The sequence below is a fragment of the Leptonychotes weddellii genome, chromosome 5 (assembly GCF_054177405.1).
Source record: "Leptonychotes weddellii isolate Sample4059 chromosome 5, ASM5417740v2, whole genome shotgun sequence".
Classification (NCBI taxonomy): domain Eukaryota; kingdom Metazoa; phylum Chordata; class Mammalia; order Carnivora; family Phocidae; genus Leptonychotes; species Leptonychotes weddellii.
Window position 1 is genome coordinate 16744667 of NC_138373.1, and position 16887 is coordinate 16761553.

The 16887-nt window shown below is 47.6% G+C and overlaps 1 protein-coding gene across 3 annotated transcripts in view; it reads right to left on the bottom strand.

The window, feature by feature from the left end:
- Positions 1-6471, bottom strand: part of KDM8 (lysine demethylase 8) — a 24074-nt gene extending 17603 nt beyond the window's left edge. Inside the window, exon 1 of one of the 3 annotated variants that reach the window (XM_081819808.1) lies at positions 6296-6471. The gene's annotated coding sequence lies outside the window, so the exon portion shown is untranslated. The remainder of the gene's footprint in view (positions 1-6295) is intronic. The other 2 variants (XM_031020277.2, XM_006749149.3) reach the window with 2 other exon arrangements.
- Positions 6472-16887: the final 10416 nt, after the last annotated feature.

Below are 16887 nucleotides of genomic sequence, written 5' to 3' on the forward strand. Positions count from 1 at the left end.
TACATTTGTATCTTTGGGGTAAATACCCAGTAGTGCAATTGCTGGATCGTATGGTAGCTCTATTTCCAACTTTTTGAAGAGCCTCCATACTGTTTTCCATTGTGGCTGCACCAGCTTGCATTCCCACCAACAGTGCAGGAGGGTTCCCCTTTCTCTGCATCCCCGCCAACATCTGTCGTTTCCTGGCTTGTTAATTTTAGCCATTCTGACTGGTGTGAGGTGATATCTCATTGAGGTTTTGACTGGGATTTCCCTGATGCCGAGCGATGTTGAGCACTTTTTCATGTGTCTGTTGGCCGTTTGGATGTCTTCTTTGGAAAAATGTCTGTTCATGTCTTCTGCCCATTTCTTGATTGGATCATTTGTTCTTTGGGTGTTGAGTTTAAGAAGTTCTTTATAGATTTTGGATGCTAGCCCTTTATCTGTTATGTCATTTGCAAATATCTTCTCCCGTTGGGTAGGTTGTCTTTTGGTTTTGTTGACTGTTTCTTTTGCTGTGCAAAAGCTTTTTATCTTGATGAGGTCTCAATAGTTCATTTTTGCCCTTGCTTCCCTTGCCTTTGGCGATGTTTCTAGGAAGAAGTTGCTGCGGCTGAGGTCAAAGAGGTTGCTGCCGCACAGGACCCATCTAAGCCACACCCAGACTCTTGACCCAAAGAAACTAATAAATACATGTTGTTTTAAGCAACTAAGTTTATGGTGATCTGTTGTACAGCAGTAGATAACTAATAAACACCCCTATCCGGATTTCCCTGACACTCTGGGACTCAACTGTAACTCACCCAACAGAACGGGAAGAAAAAACATGGCTTCCTTTAGCACCAATGTGTATGAAGAAGTCAGCAGTAGATAGGGAAGTGAAGACATATGAATGCTAGAGGTATGGTCCCTAAAGGTAGGCTGGACAGCCCCATCCCTACCTCTGGGCTCCATGTTAGCTCATTTCTCCCCAACTCATGAGTAACAGCAAGTAGAATACTGACAGTATTGCATGATTACCTCGCCAACTCTCATAATGACCCTGTGACGCCAAGAACATACTGGGGTATTTACTGTAAGCCAGGTATGCTCCAGGGGCTTTTTAATTCTTACAGAAACTCTAAGAAAGTATCATCATCCTCATTTCACAGGTAAGGAAGCTAAAGCAGAGAAGTTAAATGACTTGTCCAAAGCACTCTGCCGGGAAGAGGTGATCGAGAGATTTAAAACTCAGGCTGTCTGGCCCCCACTTCCATGATCTTACAAGTGAAGGAACGGAGCCACACCATCTCCAGCCAGCCCATGATGAAGCTGGGAGTCCGGGTTGCTTAACTCAAGAAAAATCTGTAAAGGAGGAGTTATTATTTCCACTTAACAGATGAGAAAATCCCATCACTTCACGGAAGGAAAGGACCCATCTTTCTTGTGTGTCATTATGTTTGAAGTACCTCTTCCTGGGTGTGTCCCCAAGTTAAAGCAATAACATAGAGTTGTTCTCAGTCCTGCCGTCTTTCCACAGTTCCCTCACCTTTCCTCTCCCTCTCCTTTGATTTGTACCTCTCGGGGCCGTTAAGTGGATAGGGAAGTATATGATCATTCTCCCCACAACCCCATCCTCTTTGGCTGATGAAGAAACTAAAGTCCAGGGAAAAATGAAGTGACTTTCCTATGTGCCGTGTCAATGTTCCATGTTTTATGTAGATTACCTAATATATTCCTCCTAATCCCATGATGTGTGGTTTTACAGATATGAACAAAGATTTGGGAGATTAAGCAACTTGTCCAAAACTACACAGTACGTGGTAGTGTCTACGCAGAACACTCTTCAGCTTCGGGGGTGAGGACTGAATCCGTTTTTGGACCTTTGTCTCCTAGCTTGGTCCTTGGTGCACAAGGGATATCCCTCCCAGCTGGCCCTCCAGTGAATGATGGGACTGAGAGCCTCGAGGGGCCTGACCCTCGCCTGCCAGGATGATTTCTAGCTCTAGCCTCCTAGAAAATTTGTAAATGTCTTGTGTTGGCCTAATGAACAGCCTTCTTGGGAGGGCTTCACAGTCCAACCTTCCAGCATGGCCATATCTACTACCCACCCACAAAAATGCATGTGAGCCCATCAGCTGGCCTCCCTCGGTGGCTCCATGGCCCGTCCCCCTCAGAGTGACTCATGTGTCTTATGAAGCAACCTCGAGAAGTCTCGGGTATCCAAAAGACCTCAGAGGCTTCATATCCTGGCTTCTCACAAAGGTCTATAAAAAAGCCTCCCCGCAGACCACCTCTTTGCCTTACTATAAAAATGGCTTCCACTGGAGCCTTATGTACCAGCTTCGTAAACTGGTCTCTTAGTGGCCTTAAAAAATGGCTTCCCAGACGATTTTAAAGGGGCCATCAACTGGTTCCCTGGGATGCAGATTACAGACTTTGCAAACTGACCTCACCAAACAGCCCTTCATAGAGCTCACGAAGGCCCTTACAAAGCAAACCACTACAGGTGGCCTCGTGGGCTGCTTCACAAACTGGCTTCCCAAGGCGGTCTTGTGTTTGGTCTCCATAAACCAGCCTCCTCAGGCAGCCTATGTGTGGCTTTGCAAGCCGGCTTTGGAGAGGGCCGCTATAGATGGCCATGTGAAATAGCCTTCTGGGAGAGGGCCTGCACAAAACAGTCTCTTCTTAGCCACCTAAAGTAGCTTTAGTAACTAATTTCTAGTCTAGAGTTTCTCAGTGAATGGCCTTACAAAAAGGTCTTCAGAGATACTTATGTTAACACTATATGACAGTCTTCCAGAGGAGGACATTTCAGGATAGCTCTGAGTTTGTTTTCAAAATGATTTTTCAGATTGACTTGTATTAGCCTCTTGAACGGCCTCCCGAAGGGCTTCATGATTGATCTTAAAACAGTAGCCTCCCTGGCGCCTGGCTGGCTCAGTCAGTGGAATGTGGGACTCTTGAGCTCGGGGTTGTGAGTCTGAGCCCCACGTTGCATGTAGAGATTACTTAAAAATCTTAAAAAAACAAAAACAAACCCAAAACCACTGGCCTCCCAGAAGACCTTATGTTGGCAGCATGAAGCAACTATGCATGGGGAGGTGGCAGGCTGGTCATTATCTGAGTAATCTTAATCTTACGGCTTCTCAGAACCTTTGCCTTTTAAACGGTTGCCGTATCAGACAGCCTTTGGGGGAGGAGCCACATCCTACTACGTGAAACAGTCTTCTAAAGGACTAATGAACGGTTTCAAAAACAGGCTTGCCTACACACTGGGCCCTTGTCTGGGGTCCAGATGAAACCCAGGCTCTGTCTTATTTTACAAACCAATCTATCTCCCATGGTGTCTTCAGAACACCAGGAACCAGGATATGTTCTACCAACCAACCCTCCCGTTAGCTCCTGTTACCATGGAACGTGGCCTCAAGGGAGAAAGGGCCTTCGCTGGCTGGGTCAAACACCTTCTTGCTGACTGTATGAAACGATCTTCCAGAGCAGGTGGCCTCAGGTGGGCTGTAAGCAGTGGCCTGCACACCCAGCCCTTCGATCTGGCCCTCCACTGAATGTGAGCTATAGGCTCCATGAAACCCCTCTCTAAGTGGCCTCAAGTCCTGGCTTTACAAATCAGCCTTCTAGCATCCCCCATGTACTGGTCTGACGAAAAAGGCTTCTTGATAATTATATTAAAGTTTCCCAGAGGAAGGCATCAGCCAGAGTAGCCTTGTGGCCTGGCTTTATTGACTGGCTTCCTAGAGCTGCTCACTGAATTGCCTTTTATAAAAGATTATGCTAAACAGCTTTCCAGAAGAGGGAGTCAAAAATAAACTGTGTGAAAGTCTTTCAGAGTGGTGGTGTAGACTGGTCTTCAAATTGGCCTCCCAGAGTTCCACATACGAGGAAAGGGCATAAGCAGAGGTGATATAAACAGCCTTCTGGTGGTCAGGTGTAGGAAAGTGAACTATAGGGTATTTCTGACAAACCAGGATGCTATCTATATATAGGACCCACTCCCCCTTTTTTTGGCTTGGTATAAAATTTTTCTCTTGTAAAATTTTTTATTCTCATCATTTTCTCCAATGTTGTTTTTCATTGCCTGGAACTTTCATTTCTGCAAGTAGGAATTTCATTTTACACAAGCTGAGTACTGGGAGTGCTCTTAGTAACTTTCTTTTGTATATATATAAATTTCAGTGTTTAATGTATCTAATATTTAGGACTGGACAAGACAGAAATTAGGGTTATTCCAAGCCAACTGAGACCTATGGTCACCCTAATCATGAAAAAGCCTGAGGGGCCCTATATCATCACATTAAAGTCAGTCTCCTAGAACTCCACAGGTATCAGCCTAGAGACTTGTTGCTGGTCATAGAAGGCTTTTTTTGAAGGAAGTGAGGGTTCAGGTGTCAGGTACAGAAAGAGCGGGGTGCTCTTGAGTCCTGACTTTGTAAACTGACCTTTCAGAGCGCCCCATGTACTGGTTTCGTGACATGAGACAGCTTTCAGGGGAAGGTAAGGTACAGATTGCATAAAATAGCTTCTCATCTTGCAATCTCGTTTTGCAAGATGGCAATTTGCCATCTTGCAAAACGAGATTGCAAGAATGGCTTCTCTTATAAAAGGCCTTTTTGTTGATGCACGAAAGGATATTCTTGGCATGGGGGTCACATAAAGGTTGTAAGAACTAACCTCTCCGAGTGCCTTTTGTTTGGGCTTTGTAAATCAACCTAATGCGAACTTCATGAAAGGCTTCTTGTTGGTTGTATTAAACAGAGGAGCCAAGTATAGGCTACATACGACAGCCAGCATGGACTCTGGTCCCGACTTCCTAAATTCACCATCCAGATAGAGCACATTATTTAAGTAAGCTGGTCTTTCGTTAGTGAACAGCCCAAGTGGCTTCTGTTAGTTACAAAAGAAAGCCTCCCAAGGAAGCCACCATTGTCATCCCAGAATTCTCTTTAATTATCTTTAAAAACCTAAAGCAGCTCCCAGAGTAGTCTTTAAATTGGTTGGGAGAAATGGCTTCTTGGACAATCTCACCGGGATTCACAGAGAGTATCAGGTGGGGCTTCTGAAAGCGGCCCCCGCCAGGAGCCCCACAAAGGTCTCAGGCTGACCCGAAACAACAGCCCGGAGGGCGGCATGCTGGTCATGAGAAGCCTCCCACCGGTGCCTTCCGGAATAGAGGCCTCTATCAGGCTTTCTGGGAACAGGCTACCGAGTTAGTTTTGAAATCTCTCCCATTTTTAAAAAAGATTTTATTTATTTGACAAAGACACTGCGAGAGAGGGAACACAAGCAGGGGGAGTGGGAGAGGGAGCAGCAGGGCGGAGCTGGAAGCCCCATGCGGGACTCCATCCCAGGACCCTGGGATCATGACCTGAGCCGAAGACAGACGCTTAACGACTAAGCCACCCAGGCGCCCCGAAATCTCTCCAATTTTATTGTGGCATTATTCCACGAAAGTTGTGCAAAAAACAAGAGCTTTCTAGGGAGCTTCATAAAACTTTCCAGAGAGGTTTGGAAATATTTGTAAAGCTTTATTCACTGGCGCAAGAGTACGTCTAGCATTCTAAGGGCCACGCTGTCTCGGGTTCGGGCCGTCGGTGTGGCCCCAACACCTGCCTACCCCCTGACCTTGGGCCTGCTGAGCACGGTGACTTACCTCTGCTGGATTCTAACGCGAGGTGCATAACGCGACACCGATGCTCAGCGTTAATTCCTATCAAACTAGAAATCCCTGTCCTTCAGGTCCCCCACACCAACGCTCCACCCGAGGCCTCACACCCCCTCCCTTCCCGGGACTTCACTGCTCGTGGCCCACATTCGGTTTGTAGCCTGCCCGCCTCCAGGCCGGTGACAGAGATGTTCGGTCCGAGAGCAACAGCATGAAGACACCTGCCGATACCGTCACGGAGGAAATAAAAACTCGCGCAGGCGCCCTAAATTTGCACCGACGGGGACCCCCCCCCCCCCCAAAGAACCGCGCAGGCCCACACAGGCTGAGCTGGCTTTACGCATGCGCAAAACGAAATTACAAGCGTAAAGCGAGCATCAAGAACGCGCGGGGGCCTACCCCCCCCACCCCCCGGGCAACGCAGGAAAGCTGGAGAGCCGCTAAACGGCCTTCTCAGGGCGCATGCGCCGGCACTGTTTTCCCTCCCCATTCACACCCCACTTTCGCTGCTTTGGAGAGCTGCCCCGGGGCTTTCCCAGGCGCACGCGCGAGGCCGTCTTTTCCTCCCGCTTCGCCTTTAACACAGCGCCTGCGCAGTCCTCCCCTTCGCTTCAACAGAGCCAGAGCCGCCCGCCCTCTGGAGTTGCTCAAGCTCACCTGTCTCGAGTTTGGGCTGTGTCGAGTTCCCCGGAGGCTGGCGACAAGCTGTTCCGTTTGGTCGGAACACTCCGGCCCTCTCCTTCTCCGAGTAGTCAGGCTTTGCCGAGGTATCGATCGCTCAGTGCTCGTCTGATCAGCGCGGAGTGCCTAGTCGAGCGCCGAGTGATCGATGCCGCGGCCCCGCCCAGTCCTGTTTCCGAAGGCCTGCGGGTGGCGGCGGCAAGCCTGGGTGGGGGCCCTTTGCTCGGTTTCTCTTCCCAAGTCGGGCACACCTGCGACTTCCTCAGCTCTGATAACTTCGTGGGCTAGTCAGCTGCGCATCCACTGTTTCATCTGAACCGTACAGTTAACATGATTCGTTTTCCTGGTTTACAGAGCGGTCAACCAATGCCCAGCGAAATCAAGTGGCCAAATCCTTGTGCTTTGGGAAAGTCACAGATCCTAAATTTGAACCCCCAAGTGCTGCATCCACGGCCTGTGGGTGTGAGAAGGTCCTGGGTTTCAGTGGGGAGGCCGGAATCATTCCTGCCGGCGCTGCCCTGACCCCGAGTGGTGTGGGCATCCCTGAGGGTTTTGGTTTTGAGCATGCTACCTGTGGCCTCCAGGGACTCAGGCCTTTTGAAGCGTTTAACAGACTCAGTAGAAAGTTCTGCTCACACTGGGTCAGGAGTCCAAGGAGGAAAGGGAAGGGAATTCATTTTATGGTTATCCAAAAAAAAAAAAAAAAAAAATTCATGACACCTGTCAAAAGTGGTAAGGCAGACTGACTACCTACCTCTGCAACGGGGGCTCGTGATAGGGAGACGTGGGGCACAACTCCAAATATAACAAAGACAAGTGCAGATTTATAGCCAAGGAGCAGGGTCTAGGTCAGTGGATGGGAAATTACTAAGAAGACGCACAAGGGGTAAGGGGAATTCTGCTAAACCGACTACACAGGCCAGAGTGATATTCTCAAGGGTAGAGAATAATGAATTTGATCAGATACCAGAGGTGGGGGATTTTTGCTGAACTGACCCAAAGGATTCTTGCTAAAACTGGACTCAACAAGCCAAGGACAGTGCCCAAGGTCAAGGCCTAGTCAGAAAAAAGGGATTCAGAAGAGCCTGCTAAAGTTAGTTCAAGGAGAGGGTCTTTGTCACTGCTCACCAGGAGCGTGTCAGGCATTTTCTGGGGCCCTGAAACTCCTCTGTACTATGTAATTATCTTAAGAACCCTATTAGTTGGAGATTACTATGTCTTATAGATGAGGAGACTGGGGCTTGCTCAAGGCCCAATCAGCAGATCAGTGGTTTCTAGGTAGTGTGCTAGCGTCAAAGAAAACGCCAAGTGAGCTCAGCCCCCGCCCTGGAGGACCTCACACGTAAGGGAGATTGACAAATACTTACTGAGCATTTACTACAAACCTTGTACTTTCAAAGCACTTTAAAATACTAAACTCATGGGGCGCCTGGGTAGCTCAGTCGGTTGAGCGTCTGACTCTTGCGACCCTTGATTTCGGCTCAGGTCATGATCTCAGGGTGGTGAGATCAAGCCCCGCATCAGACTCTGCACTGACTTGAGATTCTCTCTCTCCCTCTGCCTCTGTCCCTCCTCCTGCTCTCATGCTCTCTCTCTCTCAAATGAATTAATTTTAAAAATCTTTAAAAAAAATACTAAACTCATAGATTATCACCAGTTGAGTGGTGACAATGTTGAATTTTGCCTGAGCCCTGTGTTCCTAGAAAACAGTGAAGCTTGAAGGAATTCCCCTCACCCTTTTGTGTTCCTGAAAACAGCTTGCTGCAAAGAACTCCCTTTTCCATGGGACTTAGGGAAGACTCATGGATGCCCCACCCTGTTTACCTATGGCAAGGCCAGACACAGACCCTCCAAATTCCCATTTTTTGCCTTTTAAGTGATTAGTTGAACTGCTTGTCCCCAGTAACCAATCCGAGCAAAATGCTTCTTAACCAAATTTGGTTAAATTCTCTCCTGCCTCCACCCCCTGAATTTTGGCCCACCCTAGACCTAAGGGAGCAGACAGCCCCTCCTGAGAACAGGGCAGAATGTTCTCTGACCTACAGTCTCATTATGCCACCTTGTCATCCTACTTCCTAGTTCTTTTCTGCAGCCTAAAGAATAAAAAAAAAATCTTTTTGCCTAACCCTGAAGACGCTTGCAGACCTTATGGTTACAGCTTTCTCTTTAGGACAGTAGACCCCTCCCGCCTTGCAATCATGCTCGCAAGTAAGTCGGCCCTTATTACTTCCAGTTTTATTTTTTATTACACAGTGGGTGGGCAGAGACTACGGGAGGGTGGACACTGGACCTCTAGGAGCCCAAACATGCCCCACAGCAAAGGGTCAAAAGAGATGTGAACACAAGACCCTCTGATTCTCTTCCACAGTGATCAAGAATGGGGTTCTGGCCTGTCCCAGTGAGTAGGGATCACTGCCAGCCAGGCAGAGACAAACATCCCTTTTGCCAGCTTGTGTTTTCAAAACTGGCTTGTTGAGATGAATTATAGGCACCAATGAAATGTTTTCGTAAAAAAAAAAGAACCACAGTCTTTCATGGTGGGACTTCACTTCCTGTGTGTCATTGCCAATCCCCACCCCGCCCCCCACCTCCCTTTGTCCCAGGCAGTCTTGGAATTGGCCATCAAGCTAACAGAACCCTTTGAGTGCTGCGAGAACGCAGGGAACCAACAAAAGGCACCGTTTATGTCCATGTTTGTGAATTTTCTCCATTTGATGAGCAGCCTGTAATTTAAATATATCCAAGTGTGCTGGGAACATTTGTGGCTTAATTACCAAATTTATATAAAACACACACATACAAACAAAACTCTAAGCTGGAAAACAACATTCAGCTTGGCCACAGAAGAGACATTTAATTGACTCCAGTTGCTTAAAGACCGTGTGAAAACCTCCCCACCATACTGAATCTTCTGTTCACTTACCCAGCCTTCATTGGGTGCCTTCCTTCTCCTTAAGCATTACCACCTCAGCAAGGAGCTAGTAGCCTGAAATGACCTTGAAAGAGTAGGAAGACAAAAGCCAAAGTGTTTTGTTGAGTGGATGCCACTGGGATGGAAACGAAAAGTCTCTGATAGGAAGTCAGGCAGCCTGGAACACTTACTACCTCTCTGAGCCTCAGTGTTCTCCTCCATGAAATGGGTATGAGAAACTATATCCCCTGTGGTGGTGAGGATTGATAAGAGAGCTATACATCTCCAGCCTCTATTTCCTAGTCTGTTCCAGAATCCCTATGTTCCAACCTGCGTCCACAGGCCCCACAGGGCAGTGTGGAACTTCTTGAAATCCAGGCTCTTGGCCACAGCCGCCCCTGGAGTTTTCGGTATAGCAATTCTGGAGTTAGGCTCAGGGTTCTGCATTTTCACTAGCTGTCCGGACAACTTAGAGCCAGATGGTAACTGCATTTTGAGAGAGGCAGCTCTGGGGCTCACAGATGTCTGGATCGGGGGTGGAACAGGTGGTAGAGGGTTCTGGAAGCTGGGTCAAGCTGACCTGAGGGAGAGGCCCAGAGCCTCATGGCCAGGCTGGGTCCTCTCTCCTGCTGTTGCACAGACCCTTCTCCACCAGTATTTCTTTGGATTCTCATATAGACTACTGCCCAGGCCACAGCCAGCCCAAAGATCCTGGTCAGGACAGACTCAAGCATTGCTCCCTTAGAGACTAAAGACTACTACCTTCCCTTCTTCCGTGGGTCCCAGGAGATTTTTTTTCTCCTATGCCCTTGAAAGCCAGAGGGTTTTTTGTTTGGTTGCTTTGGCTGGATAATAGGACCCATCACTCTCTCCTCATCCATCCCACAATACATGCCAAGCACTGAACTCGGTGTTGGAGTGATCATGACCAACAGGACAAACATTTTCCTCTTTTTCATTCATCGATTCATTTGTGTTGCAAATATTTATTGAGCATAGTCCAGTGCCTGCATATTCCATGTAGGCACTGGACTAAGTGCATGTATCAGTTACCCATTACTACAAATAATGCTGCATAACAAACCGTCCCCAAACCGGATAACTTAAAACATTAAGACTACAGAGCATCTGGGTTGTTTGGTCACCTGCATCTGACTCAGTTATTCTTGACGTGGCTTGCTTGTGTGAAGATGGCCTTACTCATGTGTCTGGTGGTCAGCTGGGGGTTGGCCAAGGCAAGGGGGATAACTGGACTAGGGGTCACTCATTATGCAGCTGGCAAGCCTGGGCTTGGTCCCACAACGGTGGCAGGGTCCACGAGAGGGGATGGGAACTGCGATGCTCTTGAGGCTGAGACGCTTCAGCGGCACAAAGCACTTCTGTTGGCTAAATCAAGCCAGGTGCTATTGGCCAAAGTAAGTCATACGGCGAGTCAGATTCAAGGTGGGTAAGGAAAGAGAATCCACCACTTGGATTGCAAGAGGCGTGCGCATTCAAGTGTCTACTTTATAAATGAAGCAGAGGAAGGAGAACCAGGTGATGCCAGGTGTGCATAGGAGGGGGGCTGCTATTTTATTTTACGCAGCAGAGACTTCTCTGACAAGGTGACCTCTGAGCAGACACCTGAAGGAAGTGAGAGACAGGAAGAGAGTTTCAAGGCAGAAGGAAGTGTGCAGAGGCTGGGGTGGCTGGGTCCTGGGAGCCAGTTGGGGCATGGGAACCCGCGCGGTCAGAGAGATAAGCAGGGGCCAAATTGTGTGGGCTGCTTTGGCTGTCATCAGGGTTTAGGCTTTTGCTGTGAATCAAGAGGGAGCTTGTGGAGAATTCGGGGCCCAGGAGTGACAGGGTCTGAGTGAGGTTTTCGCTGCCCACAGGCTGCAGGAGACGCCAGGCAGAGGTATGAGAAATAGCAGTAACTGTGAGGAGTGTCCTGGCGGGTGAAGCACAGACAGCTGCAAGCTCGCGTCATAGGTTCAGATCGAGGTTAAGGAGAAGTGGCAGTTTTAAACAATGGCCACAGGCCCTTGGCACTCCTCCCATTGAGAGGTGCAGTGTGTGCCTCTCCTTAGAGTCTGTGGGCTTGGGATCACTTTGGCTGATAGAGTAGGGCAGGGGGAACACTATGGAACTTTGGGGCTGGGTCACAGGAAGCAAGGCAACTTCTGCTTTGTTCCCTGCAACTCTCGGGAGCCTGGGGCTATTGTATGAGAGGCCTGACCACCCTGAGGCCTAGCGTTTGAATTGTCCAACCCAGGCACCAGGTGCGGAGGAAACAAGGGAGAGTCTAGCCCCAGCCTTAGGAGTCTTGCCAGCTGAACCCTGGACATAGTGGAGCAGAGACAAGCTGTCTCCACCAAGCCATTTGCCACCCCACTAAATAATGGGAAGACAAGTAATTCAGATGCCTTGCCATGGGGAGAGGGTGTTCCAGGCAAAGAAAACAGCCCATCTGCAGGAGAGGTGAGTTTCTTCCTGCAGAAATTTTGGTCCAGAATGAAGGCAGGGGAGGGATGGAGGGAGCTTGACGCTCTGGGCTGTTTTGAGGGGGAACAGCCTGGGCTCTGCTCCTTACAGATCATTCCAGTCCCGGCCACACTGGACCCTGCTGCAAGGACATCCCAGCCTCGCCAGGAGCAGCCTAGCCTCGGCCCTGCTGACCCCCAGCTGCGGGAGCTTTCTGGGAGCTGCTCCCAGCCTGGTGCGTTAATGCTTCTAAGGATGAAGCAGACGGAAGAGTAGAACAGTCTGTCCTGTCCTCACGCTTAGCTGATTTTCCATGGGGACTGTAACACCATCATCGTCATTGGGATTAGGAGTAGGATTGTTTTTGACAATCGAAATACTTGCCATTTCTTGAGGGTTTACCTTGAGCTGGGTGATTTATGTATACGTTCTCTCATCTTATCTTCACCTGCGGTCCTGAAGACATTGATACTAAGACTAAGGAAGTTCGGGCAGTAACCCGCCCAAGATCACACAGCCTGTAACATGTAGGGAAAGATATGATCCCAGATAAGTCTGATTTCAAAGCCCACGCTCTTAAACTATTGTGTTGACTTGCTTCATGCCCATGTTCCAATCCTCTAGTCCTGGCTCTTTGAAGAAACTGCAGGAAGCTCAGACCAAAGCTCGGGTACCTCAGACCTCCAGGGGGCCTTACCTCTAGCGGAAGAGCCAGAGGAGCTTGGGATGAAAGCGACCAGTGATGCCCATCCATGCAACTCTACAGATACTTTCCTGAGCCCTCCTACGTGCCAGGCACTGTTAGATACTGGTGGGGCTGGGGGTAAAGCTACAAAGATGAAAAAGGCACATTTTATGAATTTAACACCAATAAGGGGAATAAAAATAAGGACACAAACCCTAGCACAAATCATTGTACTGAATTGCATTTGACACCTTTCCATTATAAATTGCAGAAATCCAACTCAAACGATCACATTTATTGACTCATAGGACAGAAAATTCCAAGGATTGGAATTTTTTCCTTCTCTCTTCTGGCATCCCCGGGATCCCTTAGGGTCCTTCATTCCCTTTTCTGTGTCTCGGAAATACTGCATTCACCCCTTTGCTTGGACCAGCGTTTGTTTTTCCTCTCACGGGGCTCAGTTTCTGACACTCACGGGAGAGTTCTTTAAGAGCAGGGCCCAGTTCTTGTGAATCTGTTTCCACTGCCCGGCCCCTAGCAGAAGTAAAGACAGATGTGTAGAGGAAAGCCATCAATGCCCAGGGTCGGGTTTGTAGACCAGTTGTCCCATTTAACTAATGCCGTGTGACCAAATGGCACAGCGTTTAGTGACTTCATAAAACATTTATTTTCTGCATGAATCTACAATTTGAGCAGAGCGTGGTGGGGACAGCTTGTCTACATTCCAGTTGGGTGTCAGCTGGAGCAGCTAGAAGGCCAGGAGCTGGGGACATCTGAGAGGCCGGTTGCGCACATCTGGCCCCCGGGCCGGGGAGGCTGGGAAGACTCTGGGGGCTGGGACCGCCGGGGCTCTCTGGGCATCTCTAGCTGCATGGTCTCTTCAACAGGATGGTGCCAGGGAGGGGAGCTTGCACGTATCAGCGCAGGTCTGTGCCCTAAGAGAGAGAGAACCAGGAGGAAGCTGTATTACTTCAAAAAAAAAAAAAAACAAAAACGATTTTAGAATAGCTTTAGATTTACAGGAAGATTTCTGAGATAATATAGTTCCCAGGTACCCCACCCCCACTTTCCCTATTAACTTAGGTTATTGTGGTACGTTTGTCACAATTAATGAACCAATATGGATACATTCTTATAACTTTATAACTAAAGCCCATCCTTTATTCAGATTTTCTTAGTTTTTACCTAAGGTCCTTTTTCTGTCTTAGGATAGACCGCAGTATCCAGGATACAACACTAGATGGAATTGTCGAGTGTCCCTCGTGCCCCTGGGCTATGACAGCTTCTGATACTTTCCTGGTTATTGATAATTTTGACAATTTCCAAGAGTGCCAGTGAGGCATTTTGTAGACTGTCCCTCAGTTGGGATCTTTCTTATGTTTTTCTCGTGATTGCGCTGGGGGATGGGTTTTGGGGACAAAGACTACAGAGGTGAAGGGCTCTTCTGAACACGTCGTGTCTGGGGTACATACCATCAGCATGACCGATCACTGTTGATGTTGATCTTGATCACTTGGCTGCAGAGTGGTGTTTGTTAGGTGTCCCCACCATAAAATTACTCTTTCCTCCCCCTTTCCCACACAATTAGTTTTTGGAGGGAGGTCATTAGCTCTCTGCAGCCTGCACTGAGGACGTGGGGAGTGATGCTCCACCTCCTTGAGGCTAGAGCATCTACAGAAATTACTTGGAATTCTTCTCCATGAGAAGTTTGTCTGTTCTTCCCAATTTATTTATTTATGCAATCATTGATTTATATCTGTGTTGACTTGTAGTTATTTATTTTCTACTTTGGATTATCATCCAATAGTATGTTATTTATTCTGTTGCTCGAATTATTCCAGCATTGGCCATTGGTGAGCTCTTCAGGGTGGCTCCATGACCTTTTCATTTCCCCGTCATTCAGTGTGTGTGTGTATGTGTGTGTGTGTGTGTGTGTGAGAGAGAGAGAGAGAGAGAGAAAGAGAGCGCACTTCCTTACCTTTTGGCACTCTAAGGTGCTCCAGGCTTGTCACATGTATTTCTCCAAGGAGCCCTGGTTCCTATTTTTGGAGAATGGTATTAGAACCCAAGATCTGGATGCCAAGCGCACTCATGGCTGCTGGCTGTAACACCCTTTTTAGCAAAGCCTCCAAAGTCATGGAGTTTAATTCTGTAGTAATCACAGGCCCACTCAGAATCATGGGGAGAGAATGTAGACTCTTCCGCCTCTTGTTAGAGGTCTGTCCTTGTCACATCGTCAGAGCTTATGAGATGCGATCCACTGGTGTCATCATCTTTGGAAAGTACCATCCACCACATCAGTGATGTTGTTGCACGCCCAGGGATTCCTATCTTACTTAAAACATCCTTCATCCCCGTCCAGTTTCTATTTTGCTTCAAAGAAACTCTTTCCATGGTTTGGTTTTACCTGAAGATGGTTTCAGTTGATACAGGGACACACCCTACATAACACTGGGTTCCCCCTGTGAGACAGCCATTGCCTTCCCAGGTCTCTCCTAGTCCTTTTGTTGGGGTCAAGGAGAAAGTCTCAGCTTCATGCTGTAAAACGTCTTTGGCGCATTTATAATGCTTGCAAATTTCTTTTCTTTTGTAATGTTCTGCTCAGAGCATTGTCATAGCACAGCCTTCTAGGTAGAACTTAATCATATTGTTTTATTTTACTTGGGAGATACTCTCTGCAGCAGAGACATTTACTGCTTACCAGTATGCATGTGCACCCCCATGTTTCCCAGTCCCCTTGCAGGTAGGCAGAACCACGTGATTATTTGTGGCCAATGGGCTATGCATGGAAGATTTGAAAGCCCATGAGCAATGCTCCAGCTCTGTCATTTCCTGTCGTAGGAGGGCATGACTCTGTCTGCTGAGGCTTTGTCAACCCACATCAGTTATGCTGTGTTAAACCTTTGCACTCTTGGGAGCAACTATTATTGCTACAGTGCCTAATCTTTCTTGACTAATACAACTTTTAAATAGGGTGAGTGATACTGGATTTTTCATTTACATAATGATGCAAGATTTACCAAAAAAAAAAAAAAGAGCGCTTCAAAGAAAGATAGGTGAATAATTTTCTAGGGGATAGTCAGACATGGTGAAAATCCTCAGTGGAAAGTGCAAATGAGTAGCATTTGGGCATATGCTACCACTGTGTTTCTGTCTTGCTGTCGGCATGGGAACTTCTGTCTTGCTGTCGGCATGGTCTTTATTGGAATTGGCCAGAAAGTAAATTTCTTTTTTTTAAAGATTTTATTTATTTATTTGACAGAGAGAGACACAGCAGGAGAGGGAACACAAGCAGGGGGAGTGGGAGAGGGAGAAGCAGGCTTCCCGCCGAGCAGGGACCCCGACGTGGGGCTCGATCCCAGGACCCTGAGATCATGACCTGAGCCAAAGGCAGACGCTTAACGACTGAGCCACCCAGGCGCCCCCAGAAAGTAAATTTCTGTTAATTCCCATTTCTTCCCTATGTGTCCTGTGGCTTAAACAACAACCATCAAAACCTCTTCATTAAAGCCTATTAGTCAGAGATTACATGAAAAGATCTGAATTTTCTATTGGATTTTGGAGCCAAATAGCTTGCCTTTGCCTATAGCGTTCTCCAGACATCAACGACGGGTATAAACTTGGTGAGAGGGGGCTCTTCAAGGCTTTCTGCTCCTGGGGTCCTATTTAAAGGCACAAGCAAATGATAACTGACTTGCAACGAGAGAACACCCAAACACTGCAGCCAAGAGTGAAAGAAAAGATAGAGTGTCACTCCAACCCCGTGCACCAAAAGCTGGGCATGTGTGTGCTGATTAGCCTTGGCACGGTGATTTGCATGTTGGAAACTGCTAAAATATTCACGTACTTGACTGTGTCTCTTCCAGTTAGATGTAATAAATGCAGATTTGGGTGACCATATGTTTTATTTTGATGTAACCGTTTTAACCTTTAAGGCATGTGTGTGTGTGCATGTGTGTGCACAGGCGTGCTCGCCAGGGTAGCTCTCCAGTTCTCTAGGGCTGGCCTGACTGGAGGTAAGCTGGTATTTTAAGTTGCAATGTGATTAGCTTATTATTAGAAACTCCTTCTTGTGAATCGTTACTTTCTTCCTCCCTCCTTCCTTTCTTGCCCCCTCCTTCCTCCTTCCTCTCTGCCTTTCTTCCCTCTCTCCTTCCTTCCCTCCTTTTTCCCTCCCTCTCTTGAGCAAGTTGACTCATATCTGTAAGACTTACTTCCCTCCTCTGTAAAATAGGGCTGATAACAACACCTATGAGAATTTTTGAGGAATACAGAAGATACTACGTATGAGGCATGGAGTGCAGTGTTTGGCACATAGTGAGTGTTCAATAAATGATAACTGTTCCTCTCATTATCGGCTGTTCGTCTTTCAGCGGGTTCCTTAGCCTTCTGAACCTCAGTTTCTCCATCCAAAAAATGGTCTCATGCCATTCCTTACATGAGATTATTGTGAAGTGCAAAGGAGATAATTAGGTATTATTTTTATTAGATACTCAGTGAATGAATGAA